Genomic DNA, 18,913 nt, shown 5'->3' on the forward strand with positions numbered 1-18,913 from the left:
TACAACAAGAAATAAAATAGATAGGCACGACGCGCAGGTCGCGTATCAAATATACAACACGCACAATTACACAAAAATGACATGCATGCCATATTATGAATTACAACACATGTATCCAATCCAATTGGGGTTTTTGGGCCATGACTATCACAAATACATACATAATTCTAAATTATGTATTTTCCCATAATTTCTATAATTTTACTACTGATTTTTGCGATTTTACAAGTCGCAACTTCCCGGCGGTCCCGTTTAGCGATTTTTGGGCGCGATCGCGGGACAATGCCCCTTGCAGGGTTAGGGGCAGTGCCCCTTCTCACGAAATGAATCTCACGAGTGTCCCACGACGATCTTACAGCACCTTAAGTTGCTGTCCCAAAACTATTTGGGCGAAACCTTGCCGTTTCGGAAGATTTTTCTCGGTATACGAAGCCTACAAGTGACCAAGCACTTGTTGCTTCGCATCTCCAAGAAAAATACTCATAAAATACATAAAAATAGTAAATTTACATAAAGTTACAGATCTGTAATTTTTCATAAAAATTAAAATAAAACATGTACACGCTTCGCACGTGGCTCTGATACCACTGTTGGGATTTTCGAGCCGCAAAAACCGCTTTTTGCGTTGCAGAAATCTCGAAATCCCATGCCACCGGATCCGTGCGAAGATTAAAAGAAAAAAAAAATTGTGTACATGTTTTTATATCCTAGATCTACATGGTTAAGAGATTACCCTTGTAGCGAAACCCTTCGCGAATCCCGCTCGTCCAAGAAGATGCCAGATCTCAAGGGTGTCAAGTGAACACCCCTCTATGTGTATCCACAAGAACGATTAGGTGGAGAAAAGCACCTAGAGTGTGCTAGCACTCTTGGATGTTTTGTCCAAGGAGGAGGAGAGGGAGAGAAGAAGAAGTAAGGAGGAATAATAATGATCGATCATGAAAATAAGAGTAAAAAAATGGCTTAAGTATTTTCATCTAATGAAAATACTTAATGCTCATTAAAACCATTAATGAGCCTCATTAATGAGCCTTAATAAGTATTTAATATTCTTCATTAAATGATCATTTTGAAACTCATTCGAAATTTGAATCTAAAATTCAAATTGAATTCCATTTATCATTGAATTCAAAATTCAATGAATATCATCATTAAGCCTCATTTGAGTCTAACTCAAGTCTAACCTCACTTGAGTCTAACTCAAGTCTAACCTCACTTGAGTCTAACTCAAGTCTAACTCAATCGAGTCTTACTCAATTAATCTAATTTAGATTACTCTTAATCCAATTTGGTTCATCACATGAACCTAATCCTCTTGGTTCATCATATGAACCGAATCTCCATCTAATTACCCTTTGTGTGTGATCCTATAGGTTCTTGTAATGTTGGTAATGCTCCTAAACTCATTTAGAAGCATAAGTAATGAGCGGTATCTAGCAACACATCATTACTATCCAAGTTACAAGAATGTTGAGATCCAACATTACCTTTGTGACTACTAATTGTAACTCTCACAATATACGACAATGTCCTTCTATCCTTGACACCTAAATTGATCAATGCGAGGCATAGACCATGTCATCCTCTAATCAATCTAAATCTTAAACTCCAAGTAAACTCACTCTAATCAAATGAGCTCAATATCTCATATTGACTCATTTGAGCATAACCATGCACTTAGTGGTCTCACTCTATCAAGAATAACGATGTCACTCCCATTATATATGAGGGATAGATCCCATCTACATCACTCACATCCCTCCGTATAATTTGTTACATACCCAGTAATCGCTTTTATAGTCCATTCAGTTACGGGTGCCGTTTGATGAAGCCAAAGTATGAACTCCTTATGTAGGGAACCATGGTGACTTCAGGTCTAAAGACTAATAGTCATACTAATAGCCACATGAGAAAGTATATGACACTCATATAGCAATCCATGATACTTTCTCATGGCGGGTCATTCAGTATACATTCTCCAATGCATACCCATGTGTCAACTTGATATCTCCATATCCATGACTTGTGAGATCAAGTCATTAAGTTGACATACATGCTAGTCTCGTCGCATTAACATTATCCCTGAATGTTAATACTTGACTAGGAATGATTAAGAGTAGTGTTCTCTATACCATCTCACTATCGATTAAACCAATCGATTGATATAGATAAGAACCTTCTACTCAAGGACGCTATTATACTTAGTTATTTGGCACCAATACAAGTAAGTATAATAACCAAAAATAAATACCTTTATATACATAAGAATATGATACAATGAGTCCATACAACAATCATCATATGATTGACTCTAGGGCTCTAACTAACAAAAACTCCTCTGACAATCTGCGACTCAATTTCTTTTTCCTTATTGTCGGTATTCTTTTCATAATTCTTGTACTAAATCGTGTAATACTTTTGCAAATTATTAGTGATTGTCTAACTAAAGCACTCTCACATGCGGGCCTTAGAGTAGGAGTCGACGAAGGCTCCGAACCAAGTAAAATTGGTGTTGTTAGCATTGTGTTTAATTTTATGTTTCCTCTGCTTACTTTATAACGAATTTTCAAGGATCGCTATTCACCCCCCTCTAGCGAACTTTACGATCCAACAAGTGGTATCAGAGTAGGTACCACTCTGATTTGGTGTGACCACCAATTAGGCAAAAGGGGTGAAATTTTTTTTCAATTTTTTTTCGATTTTAAGTTTTTCAACATAATCCAAATTGGTATAGTTACCTCTTTAGAAAATTCTTTTTCGTAGAAAATTAAATTGAACTGGTGTAACTGTTGGTGCGGGAAGCATCTGAGAATCGAACTTAGGTTTTGATAATGGCAAAGGGATTCAAAGTTAAGATTCCTTGTTATCTAACGTGCTTAAATGAGGTTTCAGGAAAGTCCTAACTGCGGTTAGGCAGGTGAAAAATCCTAAGGGGTGGTAACCTTAGGTCGTAGGGGGTGGTAACCCTAGGTCCTAGGGGGTGGTAACCCTAGGTGGAGGAAAACCCTAAGGGGCGACAACCTTAGGTCCTAGGGGGTGGTAACCCTAGGTGGTGAAAATCCTAGGGGGGGTAACCTTAGATCCTGGGGGAGGTAACCTAGGTGGAGAAAAATCCTAGGGGGCGGTAACCCTAGGTCCTAGGGGGTGGTAACCCTAGGCAGAAAGTCCAGTTGATCTGGAGGACCGGACTGACATCAGGTAATCTCTCCTGAGGGGAGTAGGTGAGGACGCGCTCCCCGTAGAGGGAACAGTAGGCGTCGGATCGACCTAGGGTTTTCGGTCAGAAATCTGAAGTCAGACCCGGACAGTCGGATGACTATCGATCACTTGATTATCATGTTTATATCTATTCTAACTTTGTCTTACAAAATGTTGTTGTTTTGGGACTAACGTGTCATGTAGGTACAAAAGGAACAAGCTAAGCCTCGGATGAACAGTGTCCGAGGCGCCTCCATGGAGCTTGGAGGCGCCTCGAGTGCAAAATAGAAGTTGGCTGCGAAGAGGAGTTGGAGGCACCTCAGATGGAGCTGGAGGCGCCTTGGAGCAGGGCTTGGAGGCACCTTGGACTGACCATGGAGGTGCCTCAAGCAGGATAAGCGACGAAGGTTTCTGCGATGATCCACGCGGCTGACTCGGGAGGCTTGGAGGCGCCTTGGATGAGGTTTGAGGTGCCTCTAGCAGTGTATAAAAGGGGCGTTCGAGCAGCAGCTTGAATAAATCAATTCGAAAGTGACCCTCTCTCGTATGCTGCTAACAAGATGACCCAGAAGTGCTGTTGCAAGTACCCGACAACCCGAAGCTGTGTTTTCTTCATCTCTAGTTGTCGGTATAAATTTTCTTTTCAGTACATTTAATTGTAAACACTTATTATACTCTTATCGATTTTATAGTTGTTGCCCACCGAAAAGCGATTAACGATCACGGGCCTTGGAGTAGGAGTCATCGTAGGCTCCGAACCAAGTAAACCCTTGGTGTCTTTGTGTTTGTTTGTTATTTCTTTCTATTCCGCTGCTTACTCGTCGAGTTTTTCGAATCCGAAACGCGTGAAAGCCACGAGCACTATTCACCCCCCCTCTAGCGCGATCTCGATCCAACAATTGTATCAGAGCAGGGCAGCTTTGATTTGGTGCAACCACCAATCACGCATTCTTTTCGTGGTACTTTTTAGTTTTCGGAATCGATTAGAATTAGCATAATCGCTACATTCTGATCTAGTTCTTTTCGTAATTGCATTCTTTTCTCGAAGTTTGTGCAACACCACTTGAGAATGCAATTTATTCTTATTTCCATACTGCACTACTAATCCAGGATCAAGTCCTGGGACATCTTTTTGTTTTTTTTGTGCATATTCTCTAAATGGCCCAACAAGAAGGCTACTGTCCGTCCCCCCACTCTTCACCGGAGAAGACTTCGGTTACTGGAAGGGCAGAATGGAGAATTTCCTGAAGATTCAGTTCGAGATGTGGATAATCGCCAAGACTGGGTTTGAACTACCGACTAATGGAGATGGCAAACCAATACCCTGCAAAGACTGGGATCCAGCATTAATCAAGAAGGTGGAAGTAAGTGCCAGAGCAATTTGCACCCTCCAGTGTGGACTAACAAAGGAGGAACTCAACCGCGTCGGTCCTTTTTCCAGTGCCAAGGAGTTGTGGGAGAAGCTGATCGAACTTCATGAAGGAACATCCTACACAAAGGTGAGTAAAAGGGACTTAATATTTATTAAGTTATATAATATTAAATTGCAAGAAGGTGAGACGGCTACCCAACTCCACCCCCGGATACAAGATCTACTCAACGAGCTACATGCGTTTGGGCAAAAGGTAGACAACAGGAATGTAATCAGGTATTCCTTAAACGCTTTTACGAGGAATACCTTGTGGGCATCCATGGTAGATGCCTACAAGGTCTCTAAGGACCTTTCTGTTATTAAATTAGATGAATTGTTTGCTGAGTTTGAACTTCATGAATAGATTAACTCACGTCCGACCGAGAAAGGTTTGGCTTTGATTGCAGGTACAGGAAAAGCACGCGAGTCAAAATCAAAGCACAAAATTGAACTGGAGTCAGAAGAAGAACCGGATTCAGACAACGACGAATTCACTGCCGAACTCGTCAACCTGGTGAAGAAGCTCTACAAGAAAAAGAAAGGCTTCAACAAGAAGGACCTCAAAAAGGTAATTCAATCCAAGGAGGCCCAAGCAAAGGTAAAGTTCGAGGTGACATGCTATGGGTGCAATCAGAAGGGACACATCAAGGTGAACTGCCCGAACCAGAAGGATCCGAAGAAACCAAGAAGAAAGAAGGCCCTGAAGGTGACTTGGGACGAGTCTTCTTCCGAGGAATCCGACGACGAAGAACTCGAGCAGGTAAGCTTTCTCGCGTTGACAGCCCGGGACTACACCAACGAATCTGGAAGCGAGGACGAATTGGAAGCCAAGTCCGAGAGAAGCCACAGATCCATATCCGTTTCCGAAGGGCCAAACCCCTCTGTAAGTAAATGTCGTTTATACAATTTAATTAATTATGTAATGCGTAAAGTAGCTAAGTCCAATGTTCGGATCAAGTCGCTCCTAAAGGAGGTAACATCCCTTAAAGAAGTGACTAATACCGAATCCTTAACTGACCCAGTTCAGACTGGAACCTCAACTCAATTTCAAAAACTTGAGGAAGAGAATTCCAGCCTGAAAAGTCAAGTCAAGGATTTGAAAATTGCATTGGAACGATTTACACTGGGCTCCAAGAATCTTGACTTGATTCTTGAAAAACAGAAAGTCGTTTACAATCGATCCGGAATAGGATTCAAAGCAAAAGGGAAATTTCGATCTTATTTATCTATAGTGAACAACTGAATAGTAAAATAGTCCAAGCATGGGTACCTAAGTCTAACTTAGTTAATCAAGTTGGACTTGGTCAATATGGGGTCCCCAACGATCAAGTACATTACCTTGATAGACCATATCGAGACTATGATCCAGGAAGAGCAAATAGAAAAATCATCTTAATAAATAAATAAAAGTTAAAATAATATTAATTAACCATTAAAGGAATATAACTCTAAATTGAAAACTTAAATCTAATTTATAAATTAAATAAACAAAAATTTTAAATAAACAATCAATAATGTAGGGGGAGGCTCCAGAATAACTGACACCTCCAAAAATAATCTACCCGACAGGGTAACCAAAGATAACTTACCCGGCAGTGTAATTAGGATTAGAATAAAAAGGGACAACAGTTTAACTTGACCTGTGGTACTGGTGAGGTTTTGGATGGTAGTACGTTAGGGAACCTTAGTCTATGCATGTCTAGGAAGATATGACTTCAACCTGGTGCATTTGGCTAAGTGGAACTGACCGAAGCTGCCCCTTACGGATCCTAACTAGTTAGACCAAGGTTTTGTACTAAGTTCAGTGGATAGGACTACTTGGAAAACTTCGAAGGCATGATTACTCTAATGAAGTCCAGGTGACTCACCATAGCCCAGAAGTTTATCCAAAAAATGTCTATTTGTTGAGCCAAAAGCTAAACCTGAATCCAACATAAAGTTAAATCAAATCCTATAATTGAACCTAATTCATTCCTTGATTTAAAATTTAGATCGGGTGAAATGATTAAGAATTAAATTAACTAATTAAAATCAAATTAACTAATTAAAATCACATAATAAAATTAAAATTAAATAATTAAATTAAAATTAAAAATAAAAAAATAATCTTTTAAAAATCTTTTAAAAACTTTTTTAAAAATCTTTTAAAAACTTATTTAAAAATCTTATTTAAAGATCTTTTAAAAACTTATTTAAAAATCCTTTTAAAAAAAACTTATTTAAAAATATTTTAAAAACTTATTTAAAAATCTTTTTAAAACTTATTTGAAAATCAATTTTAAAAACTTATTTGAAAATCAATTTTAAAAATTATTTGAAAAATTATTTAAAGATCATTTTAAAAATTATTTGAAAATTTATTTTAAAAATGATTTAAAAATCATTTTAAAAATCTTTTTAAAACTTATTTAAAAATCATTTTAAAAAACTTTTAAAAACTTATTTAAAATCATTTTAAAATTTTTTCAAAAAACTTATTTTAAAATTATTTTAAAAAACTTTTAAAAACTTATTGAAAAATCATTTGAAAAATTATTTGAAAAATTATTTGAAAAATCCTTGAAAAATTATTTGAAAAATCCTTTAAAAATTATTTGAAGAATGATTAAAAAACGGCTTTTGAAAAATTATTGAAAAATCATTTTAAAAAATATTTTAAAAAAACATTTTAAAAAGTATTTGAAATTCTAAACTTATTTTAGATATCAAATGCAAGATAAACTTCATCTCACACAAATCCAAAAGTTGCACATGCTTGATAACCTAGAATGAGTGAGATGAAAAATTAGGTAAATTACTTCTTAATTTTAAAACTTATGTTTTATTTACATGCTTGGACTCTAAGATATACTAATTTCCTAAAACTCAAAGAAATTTCTGGCATTAATTAAGGGCATTAATAAAAAGTAAAACATTTTTCTCTCTCTTTTAATTCATTTTGCAAAAGCAAAAGTTTTTGAAAAATATTTTCAAGTACTTAAGCTAAGCTTTTATCAAAACCTTTTCAAAATCAAGTTTTTAAAGCTTTTTCAAAATTTAGCTAAGTATTTTTCAAAACCATCTCAAATTTGACCTAGTGACTTTTTCAAAACTAAAGTTTTTTACTTCGCTCATTAAAACTAAGGCTTTAACAAAAGCATTTTGTTCTGAAATCTTTTTTTAGCTAAGCCACTTGGTTAATGTATTTTTCAAATCTAGCTATTAAATCAATTTCTAAAGGAAAAAAGATGTGTTTTTCAAAAAAATTTTGTATTTCACTTAGCTAGAAGTTTTACAAGAAAGCTAAACTTTTCATCCATCTTTTTAAAGTTATTATGAATAAAAATTATTATTTCTTGAAACTAGCTAAAGCTTATACTCAACTTTCCTTTTACTCTTTTGTTTATTTTTGATATATGGCAAAGGGGGAGAGTATAAGAAAATTCAAAGTTAAAGAAAATTTAAGAATAAAATTTTTGAAATTTTTTAAATTCAAGGGGAGCTTTAGTTAAGGGGGAGTCTTTATACTTAAGTTTTTCACTAAAGGGGAGCTCTGCACTTAATTTAGCCCTGCACTTAATTTTATGCTTGTCTTTTCATGCTTATCTTTTTATGTCATTATTTTCTTAACTTTGAATTTTTGTTGCCATAATCAAAAAAGAGGAGATTGTTGGTGCGGGAAGCATCCGACGATCGAACCTAGATTTTGATAATGGCAAAGGGATTCAAAGTTAAGATTCCTTGTTATCTAATGTACTTAAATGAGGTTTCAGGAAAGTCCTAACTGCGGTTAGGCAGGTGGAAAATCCTAAGGGACGGTAACCTTAAGTCCTAGGGGGTGGTAACCCTAGGTGAAGGAAAACCCTAGGAGGTGGTAACCCTAGGTCCTAGGGTGTGGTAACCCTAGGTGAAGGAAAACCTTAAGGGGTGACAACCTTAGGTCCTAGGGGATAGTAACTCTAGGTGGTGAAAATCCTAAGGGGGGGTAACCTTAGGTCCTGGGGGAGGTAACCCTAGGTGGAGAAAAGCTCGGTAACCCTAGGTCCTAGAGGGTGGTAACCCTAGGTAGAAAGTTCAGTCAGTCTGGAGGACTGGACTGACATCAGGTAATCTCTCCTGAGGGGAGTAGGTGAGGGCGCGTTCCCCGCAGAGGGAACAGTAGACGTCAGGTCGACCTAAAGTTTCCGGTCGGAAATCCAAAGTCAGACCCGGACAATCCGATGACTGTCGATCACTTGATTTATCATGTTTATATCTGTTCTAACTTTGTCTTGCAGGGTATGTTGTTGTTTTGGGACTAACGTGTCTTGCAGGTACAAAAGGAACAAGCTAAGCCTCGGATGAACAGTGTCCGAGGTGCCTCCATGGAGCTTGGAGGCGCCTCGGGTGCAAAATAGAAGTTGGCTACGAAGAGGAGCTGGAGGCACCTCGGATGGAGCTGGAGGTGCCTTGGAGCAGGACTTGAAGGCACCTTGGACTGGCCATGAAGGCACCTCAAGCAAGATAAGCGACGAAGGTTTCTGTGCTGATCCACGCGGCTGACTCGGGAGGCTTAGAGGCGCCTTGGATGAGGTTTGAGGCGCCTCTAGCAGTGTATAAAAGGGGTGTTCGAGCAGTAGCTTGAATAAATAAATTCGAAAGTGACATTCTCTCGTGTGCTGCTAACAAGACGACCCAGAAGTGTTGTTGCAAGTACCCGACAACCCGAAGTTGCGTTTTCTTCATCTCTAGTTGTCGGTATAAGTTTTCTTTTCAGTACATTTAATTGTAAACAATTATTGTACTTTTATCGATTTTATAGTTGTTGCCCACCGAAAAGCGATCAACGATCGTGGGCCTTGGAGTAGGAGTCGCCCTAGGCTCTGAACCAAGTAAACCCTTGGTGTCTTTGTGTGTGTTTGTTATTTCTTTCTATTCCGCTGCTTACTCGTCGAGTTTTTCGAATCCGAAATGCGTGAAAGCCACGAGCGTTATTCACCCTCCCCTCTAGCGCGATCTCAATCCAACAGTAACACCAATTCAGTCTTAATTTTTTTTCTCCTATAGTGCTAAATCCAAGACCAAGTCTTGGGATCCTCTTCCTTGTTTCTTTGTGTGCAAGAGTTATGGCCCAATTCGAGGGATTCAATATCGTCTGTCCTTCCCTATTTAACGGTGACGATTTCTCATACTGGAAGAAGCAAATGGAGGTCTATCTGAAGACAGACTTCGACCAGTGGTTTAGCATCACCAGAGGCTATAAGGCTCTTGTTGACAACCTCGAAAATCCAATGGAGTTGGAACATTGGAATCCGGAAATGAAGAAGAATGACCAGACCGACTTCAAAGCCCTTAACACACTACAATGCGGGCTAATGAAGGAAGAGGTGAACCGAGTGGGCCCACACAAAAATATGAAGGAACTGTTGGACAAGCTCATCGAACTTCACGAAGGAACCAACGACGCTAAGGTAACTAAAAGATATCTTTATTTAAATAAGTTATTTAATATAAAAATGTAGGAAGGAGAATTGGTGAGTCAACTCCATACGAGGGGCATCCTCAACCTAATAAGGGGCATCCTTAACAGGTTTCACACCATCGGCCACTAAATGGAGAACCGCAACCTAATAAGATATGCTTTAAACGCATTTCCTCGGTATGCATTGTGGGTATTCATCATGGATTCCTACAAAATTTTGAAGAATCTTTCAAAATTAAAGTTAGATGAACTATTTTGTGAACTTGAGCTACACGAACAAACTAACATCAGAACTGTGAAAGGTGTTACTCTTTTTGCAGGTTCCTCCAAGAAAAAGTCAAGAACCAAGCCTGAATCTGAAGGTGAGTCTGACCAAGACTCAGAAGACGAAGAACACCTAGTGAACTTGGTAAGAAAAATATTCACCAGGAGAAAAAAGAACTTCAACAGAAATGAACTGCAGAAGATCAGCTCCACTACTAAACCAAAGAATGTGACCTGCTTCGGATGCAACAAGAAGGGTCACTACAAGAATGAGTGCCCAAAGTTGAAGAATGACAAAAATAAAACAACAAAAAAGAAAGTACTCAAGGTGACGTGAAATGAATCATCAGATGAATCAGATGCTTAAGATCAGAAACACCGAAGCTACCTCGCGCTGATGGCTCACGAATCATAATTAGAGGACGAATCAGAAGATGGGTCCGAACCCGAATCGAGCCACGAGTCCGTACTCGTTTCTGAAGGTTCCGATGAGGTATGATTTAATTTATGCAAAAAGTTTTTTAAAGTTATTTCATGCTTAAATAGAAAATTAACTAAATAAGAAAATCAAAATAAGATGCTCCTTGAGGAAAATCAACGCCTCAAGGAACAAATTAAAAACTTTAATCCAAATAAAGTTGTAAGACTTGAGGAGGAAAACTCAACATTAAAAATTGAAATAAACAAACTTAAAGGACTACTAGAAAATTTTACAACTAGATCTAAAAATCTGGATTTAATTCTAAAGAATAAAAAAGGTGTATACAACAAATCTGGGCTGAATACAAGTCCAGTTCAACAAATAAATCATTTATATCACTCGTAACCCAAAATAAAAACCAAATTAAAGTTTGGGTTCCAAAAGCGTGTCTAACCACGCAAGTAGGAATTAACCAATACTATATACCTAAAAATAAAATATATTATGTAAAATCAAATAACCCAATTCAAAATATTTTATCCTGTAGAAAGTGTCTTCCATAGCACCGAAGGTGCCTTCTATGAACAGTGTGAAGGTGCTTTCCAATACTTGAAGGCGCATTGGAAATTGTTCAACCGAGGCCTTTTGTACTCTTTTTGCCCTATAAAAAGTGTTAGTCCAATAACCTACATGATAAGTGTTAGCACAGTAATATAATAATGAGTAGTAATTAGACCTTGTCTCCCTGAGACTAGGGAGACAAGGTCTAGTCAAGCTCTCAATTTAGGTTTTTGAAATGAATCAAAATTAAATTGACATCTATTATCCCTTCGAACAGGGGCACGTCCTTACTTAGTCATTCTTTTCCAGTGACTTACCTCTGTTGGAAGATCGGTGGCCGGCTTGAAAGGTGGTTAGATAGACGGCACCCCCAAATCGTTAGCTTCCTACACTATTGTTAGCTTGCGCAGCGTAATACAAATAAAAACAAACAAGCTAAACTAAATACAAGACAAAGAAAGGAAATGCAAACCAAACCGCTAACACGTTCGATGTAACGTGGTTCAGAGATGATGCTCCTACTCCATGACGTGTCCGTAAGGTGGACGATCCCTCAATCCGTCGGTGGATTAGTCCCCGGAAACTCTGACTAGCTCAAACCTCCTTGTGGGTGGAGAAACCTCACCACAAACTCACCAAGACCTCTTGGACACAAGGGAAACTTTGAGCACTTTTGTGACTACTAATTAGACTTTAACCAAGTCTAATTTCGTCACCTTGGCCGGTCATACCAAGCTCCTTCTTATAGAGCTTGGAACAAATCAGAACCTGATTTGCCCATTACCAGTCGACTGGTCCTTGCACCAGTCGACTGATGCCAGCCCAACGGCTCTCCAACGGCTATCTACCAGTCGACTGGTCCCAGGACCAGTCGACTGATTCCAGCCATTTCGGGCACAGAACCTCTCTATGCTCACCCCCAGTCGATTGGTTCCAGTACCAGTCGATTGGTACAACCCTAAACTTAGGGTTTCCCATCCCGAGTACATTTCTCTCGCACTCGGACCCTCACGACTCACTTGACTCTTCTTTGCAGCCTTGACCTCTTGTCTTCAAGCCTACTTCCTTTGGCTCTTGTCCCTCGGATGCATCCAAGCCCGCGGCTCATCCCAATGCCATCCTTCTCGTATGCCTCGAAGTCGCTTCCCTCGGCCCTTGTCCTTGCTGCCTTGTCCACGGTCTCTCAGATGCATTCAAGCCCGCAGCTTGTCCTCAATGTCATCCTTCATCGGACCCGAAGCCGTCAACCTGAGTCACATGTGTCACCTACAATCCTGCACAACTCAAGTACACATATCAAATAACGAGGGTAAACCTAACTTAAACACTTTGCCCAAACACCAAAACACATGGTCCCACGGACCATTGGGATTGCTCCAACAATCTCCCCCTTTTTGGTGTTTGGCAATACGTTTAAGTTAGGGAAAACAAATAGCAAATAAACATTGCTAATACAATGGACTTACGATGCCAAAGCTACACACTTGGACTTACTCCGCCGAATGGACTTACATTGCCAAGGCTACACACTTGGCAACCGCCGAATGGACTTACGATGCCAAGGCTGCACACTTGGACTTACAACGCCGAATGGACTTACGTTGCCAAGGCTACACACTTGGCAACCGCCGAATCAAAATGCAAACATGCATTGGAACCTATCACAAGGCTCCCCCTACACCTAAGCTCCCCGTTGAGCTAGGATTTTATCACAAGGCTTTTTAAGAACCTATCACAAGGCTCCCCTTACACAAAGGCACCAAAGGTTTTCCCAACTAAACCTTACTTCTCCCCCTTTGCCTAACATCCAAAAAGTTCTCCAACAATATCCCAATTGTTGAAAACTTATCATCCAAATTGACCCTAAACTCATGTATTAATCCCCCTTGGATCCCATACATCTAAGCGAGTTGACATGGTCACAAACCAATGCTGAAAATAATTTCAGACTGGTATTAGTCGACTGCCCTAAGTGCCAGTCGACTGCCCCCTTCGATACAACCTTACAGAACCATTCTGTGGTCGAAAAACACTGTTACCAGTCGACTGGTATCTGCACCAGTCGACTGGCACCCTATTTCTACAAAAATCAGCCTTTTTAGGCCAACTTCAGAAATGCACCAGAAATTCCCTAGACCTCCAAAAATTCCCAAATTTTGTGGAGAGGTCTATTGTACCCTTGTCTAGTTGGGAAAAATACATTACAAAATGTATCTATCACCAATCCCAAGATTGACACAAAATCCAAAACTAGCTAAATGGTTCAATTGAACCTTGACCTAAAGTCCTAGTTTTGACTTCCTTTTGATGTATTTGCCCATACCAACCCACAATGCATTCCTAGCATTGGTTTATATGGCATCTATACATCCAAAATCATTTATCATGCTATATGACCCCAATGTCATATTTTCTTGCATGAAACACAAACCATGTGTGCCAATTCCCTAGGTTTGAGACTCCAGTCCGTCTCTAAACCACTTGGCACACTCCATGGCTCCTCTAGACCCCCAAGTAGAACCCACCTGAGATCCATTTGCCATGAGTCCCAAATTGACTCTTGGAGCTCCCCCTAGAGCTCTTTACCTTAGTCACCTCCTTAGGTGACTCATCTATTGTAACCAAACAACAATGATGTTCCTTAGAAGATCTCCTTATCTTCTTGACCTTGAACACATCATCCTTGCCATAATTATATGCAACCCTAGCATATTTCTTCTCATTGGCTTTAGATGACTCTCCCTTGCCCTTATCATGTGCCACCCTAGCACATGGTCTCCTTTTGGCCTTGGAGACACTAGATCGGTATCCCAAACCCGATCTATCATTGTTGGGTTTTTGGCTACCCAACACCATACTTAATCCCTTAGATCCAATAGTGAATCTCTTAAGGAATTTCTCTAAACCATCAAGCTTTGCCTTCAAAGCTTGATTCTCCCTTTCTAGGTTCCTAACCCTAGAGTCAACATGTCCACCTTGGACATTCCTAGACCTACCCTTTCTAGGCATATGTCTCCCCTTCTTGGGATTAATGCCTTGGGTCTCCTTAGGTCTACCATTTCTAAATTTATCATGCATAGATTTCCTAGGGTTATGATCCACATTTACCCTACTCCTATCATGATATTTGAAACCAAAATTTTGCATGGGCATATAATTATTTTTCTTAGCATGCATGGAGGAGTTTAAATTTGAATTAACCTTCAAGTTAGGGTATACCTCCCTTACCCTTGAAGCTCCCCCTTGACTCTTGCTTCTCTTCTTCTCCCATTTCTTCAAATACGCCAACTTCTTTATTTCTTTCTTCTTTGGGCATTTGGTGTGGTAATGACCCCGCTCACCACACGTGAAGCACACTATGTGCCATTTCTTCTCCTTCTTTTGGGCTTTTTTATTCCTACAATCCATGTTAGTATTCAAAATAACTTGATTGGGTTTAGGAGTTACCTTCTTCTTACCCATAGGACATCTACTCTTGTAGTGTCCCTTTTCATTGCAACCAAAGCACACAATGTGATCTTTTGATTTCACTTCGGTGGAGATGCTTACTAGGTTGACTTCTTCCAAGATTTCTTCTTCATTAGTCTTGGACTCTTCTTCAACCTTTGAGGATGTCTCCTCATCCATACTTGTGGATGACATTTCTTCATCCTCCTTCTCCTCGGTGACCGAATTCACTTCCTTTTCTTGAGCTACTAAGCCCATCTCCTTGGGCTCCACATCCGATTGGTCCTTCTTCTCCTCTTGGACCACTTTATCACTTTCTTCGGATTTTTCTTCTTCTTCTTGTGTAGGCAAAAATTTCTCCCATGAAAATTTCTTCACTTTGCTCCATAATTCATGGGCATTCTCACATTTACCTACACAAACCACAATATCATTAGGCAACATACCAATTAAAATTGATATTACCTTTTCATTTGCCTTTGATCATGAGGTTTGCTCCTTCGTCCAATGTCGTGGTCGGAGTTTCTTCCCTTTCTTGTCTCTTGGGACTTTGAATGGGTCCTTGATAATCATCATGATGTCCCAATCCGTATTGAAGAAGATTTCCATCTTCATCATCCAAAATGTGATGTCCCCAAGGCTTCCTCCTTCAAACTTTGGAGGGACAATCAAATCGGCCATCTTCTTATGCGTTGCTCTTCTCGGCGGTTAGTCCGGTGAAGTGCGTCCTCGCTCTGATACCACTTGTTGGAGGATTGGTGGCCGGCTTGAAGGGGGGGTTGGATAGACGGCACCCCCAAATCGTTAGCTTCCTACACTATTGTTAGCTTGCGCAGCGTAATACAAATAAAAACAAACAAGCTAAACTAAATACAAGACAAAGAAAGGAAATGCAAACCAAACCGCTAACACGTTCGATGTAACGTGGTTCGGAGATGATGCTCCTACTCCACGACGTGTCCGTAAGGTGGACGATCCCTCAATCCGTCGGTGGATTAGTCCCCGGAAACTCCGACTAGCTCAAACCTCCTTGTGGGTGGAGAAACCTCACCACAAACTCACCAAGACCTCTTGGACACAAGGGAAACCTTGAGCACTTTTGTGACTACTAATTAGGCTTTAACCAAGTCTAATTTCGTCGCCTTGGCCAGCCATACCAAGCTCCTTCTTATAGAGCTTGGAACAAATCAGAACCTGATTTGCCCCTTACCAGTCGACTGGTCCTTGCACCAGTCGACTGATGCCAGCCCAACGGCTCTCCAACGGCTATCTACCAGTCGACTGGTCCCAGGACCAGTCGACTGATTCCAGCCATTTCGGGCACAGAACCTCTCTGTGCTCACCCCCAGTCGACTGGTTCCAGTACTAGTCGACTGGTACAACCCTAAACTTAGGGTTTCCCATCCCGAGTACATTTCTCTCGCACTCGGACCCTCACGACTCACTTGACTCTTCTTTGCAGCCTTGACCTCTTGCCTTCAAGCCTACTTCCTTTGGCTCTCGTCCCTCGGATGCATCCAACCCCGCGGCTCGTCCCAATGCCATCCTTCGCGTATGCCTCGAAGTCGCTTCCCTCGGCCCTTGTCTTTGCTGCCTTGTCCACGGTCCCTCAGATGCATTCAAGCCCGCGGCTTGTCCTCAATGCCATCCTTCATCGGACCCGAAGCCGTCAACCTGAGTCACATGTGTCACCTGCAGTCCTGCACAACTCAAGTACACATATCAAATAACGAGGGTAAACCTAACTTAAACACTTTTCCCAAACACCAAAACACATGGTCCCACGGACCATTGGGATTGCTCCAACAACCTCTACTTACTAGGTGTATAAATACCTTCCGGAATCAAATATCTCAATCTACTGGAATCGCACATCTAGTCTTTTCCAATCGGGAATCGGACATCCCGACCTACCAGAATCGCACATTTAGTCTTCTCTAATAGGGAATTATGCATCCCGACCCTTGCCAGAATCCCACATCTAGACTTCAACCTATCAGGAATCGAACATCCCAACTTGCTGGAATCACACATCCGGTCTTCAACTAATTAGGAATCAAACATCCTGACTAGGGTTTAGTCAACCCTACGCACTCGATAACAAGATTAGACTACGACAACAACTAACTTAACTCACTTGTCATTCATCAAAACCTGAGTTAGACAGTTAGTGCAAATTGTACCAACATCATTGAGAAAAATGAAGTGACTGTCAAGTACATTTCAACATACAACATGGTTGTTGACTCCTTCACGAAACCTATTAGTAGAGACTCTTTTATGAGACATAGAGAGTTATTTGATTTGTCAGGCAAGAAAGGTCGACTCTATCACATGAGTGACCACCCCCAAGAGTGGGGAGAAGATGGTTTCTAGCTGTAAGAGGTTTTAAAAGTAGCCCTGCTAAAACTTAAGTTATCCTGATATGTGTTCAGGATAAGGTTATGTGTGACATGACCAACATAGGTGTAGTCACATCTATATTGTCGGTAAGAAGTCAGGTTTGAGATCTTAGATATCACCTACGAATTGTGATATGTCTTTGAGATACTCTCTTAAAGATCTCTGAGTAGAGTCTTATGTGCATACTAAGTCATATACTTGCACAATGTTAGAGAAAACTGACATATGCCTTTCTAAGAGATGGGGGATTAATATTATGGCACGTGTTTCATACCATGTGTGATAAGACGACTGAGATAGTAGGAGCCATATTATAAGAGACAATAACTTGATATCCCTGAGCCCCACTGTGTGAGATCTAAAATCCACTATGTGGGATTTCTTATGCCCTTATTACTTTCAGCTGTTTCTTGATGTCATGATTCAGTATTGCTATTTTAGTTTATTTACCGATTGTCCAGAAGATAAATTGAGATATGAGGAACAGGTCTAAGAAAGTAGCTAAGTTGAAATTAATATATTAGAGTTTGGGAAAAGAAATACCAATTAACAATACATCATTATATTCACCGACTTATCTTTTATATTTACCTATATAGAGATTAAAACATATTAGTAAATATAAAATCAAGCATCATATGGGGATTACTTTCGATGAGAAAAGTAGCTAGATGGATGTAACAAGTCTTGAACTAGGGTACAACAAGATTTTGTATCTTATGATACAATGATGACTACTCAATCATCCTAATAGGTATATTGAGTAGTTTTGTATGCATGTGTGCTCGCAAGTCGCACGATATTCAACTCTGTATGGAAGGTTAGTATAGTGATATGATAGGTCACATGAATTGTAATCTAGTGATGAAAATTAAATGTCCTTGTGTGCAAGTGAGAGATGTTAGTAACTTATGCCCACTATAAGACATTCATATGATGTTAGTAACGTATGCCTACTATGGGGCATTCAAATGGATAATGAGGTTATCTCATGACTCCACTAACATAAATGACTCTATTAACATAAATGAATGTCAGTAACTTCATCTCATGACTCCACTAACATAAGTGAATGTTAGTAAATCTCCTAATGAAATGACTATCCATATTCTTATCTTTTCCTATAAATTCATACTTCTTATGTGAAGTATGGAAAATGGAAAAAAAAAATAGAGAGAAGGATATTGAACAAAGAAGAGAGTTGTAGTCTCTATCTTATTAAGAAAAATAAAATGAAAATTATCATCACACATCACCAGATTAAAGGTTAAAGCGTTGTGACATGATGTTGATATTTCAAAATACGTGACTATCATCTCGACTTCGAACAGTCCGTGACTAGAATTCATAATAATTCCGAAGGTTTACAGTGCCAAAGATTAATGCATCATCAAATAAGGTATAAATTTAATTTTCATAATGTAGAAGTAAATTATGTTTTTTAACTTTATCAATATCGAACATTATTATTTATAATCTTAATTACCCGTTAAAAGATTATATTATTTTAATTCTATTTGATTCTAGTAATAAGTGATTCTAAGGCAATAGAGTATATCCACCGCATAGATTATGTTTTATTGTCTATTGATTACATAGGATATACTAATACCCTGAATCAAAGCACGCTCCTAAATTCCGAGGGCAAATCCTCTGGTCCGCAAAGGTTGAACCAATCCAGCCTTTGCATTGGTGGAGGACAATGGCTCCTCACCTATTAACAGGTGAAGGTCATTGCCTCTCATCACCAAGAGCGGACCAGAATAAG

Source organism: Zingiber officinale, chromosome 9B, assembly GCF_018446385.1.
Source record: "Zingiber officinale cultivar Zhangliang chromosome 9B, Zo_v1.1, whole genome shotgun sequence".
Classification (NCBI taxonomy): domain Eukaryota; kingdom Viridiplantae; phylum Streptophyta; class Magnoliopsida; order Zingiberales; family Zingiberaceae; genus Zingiber; species Zingiber officinale.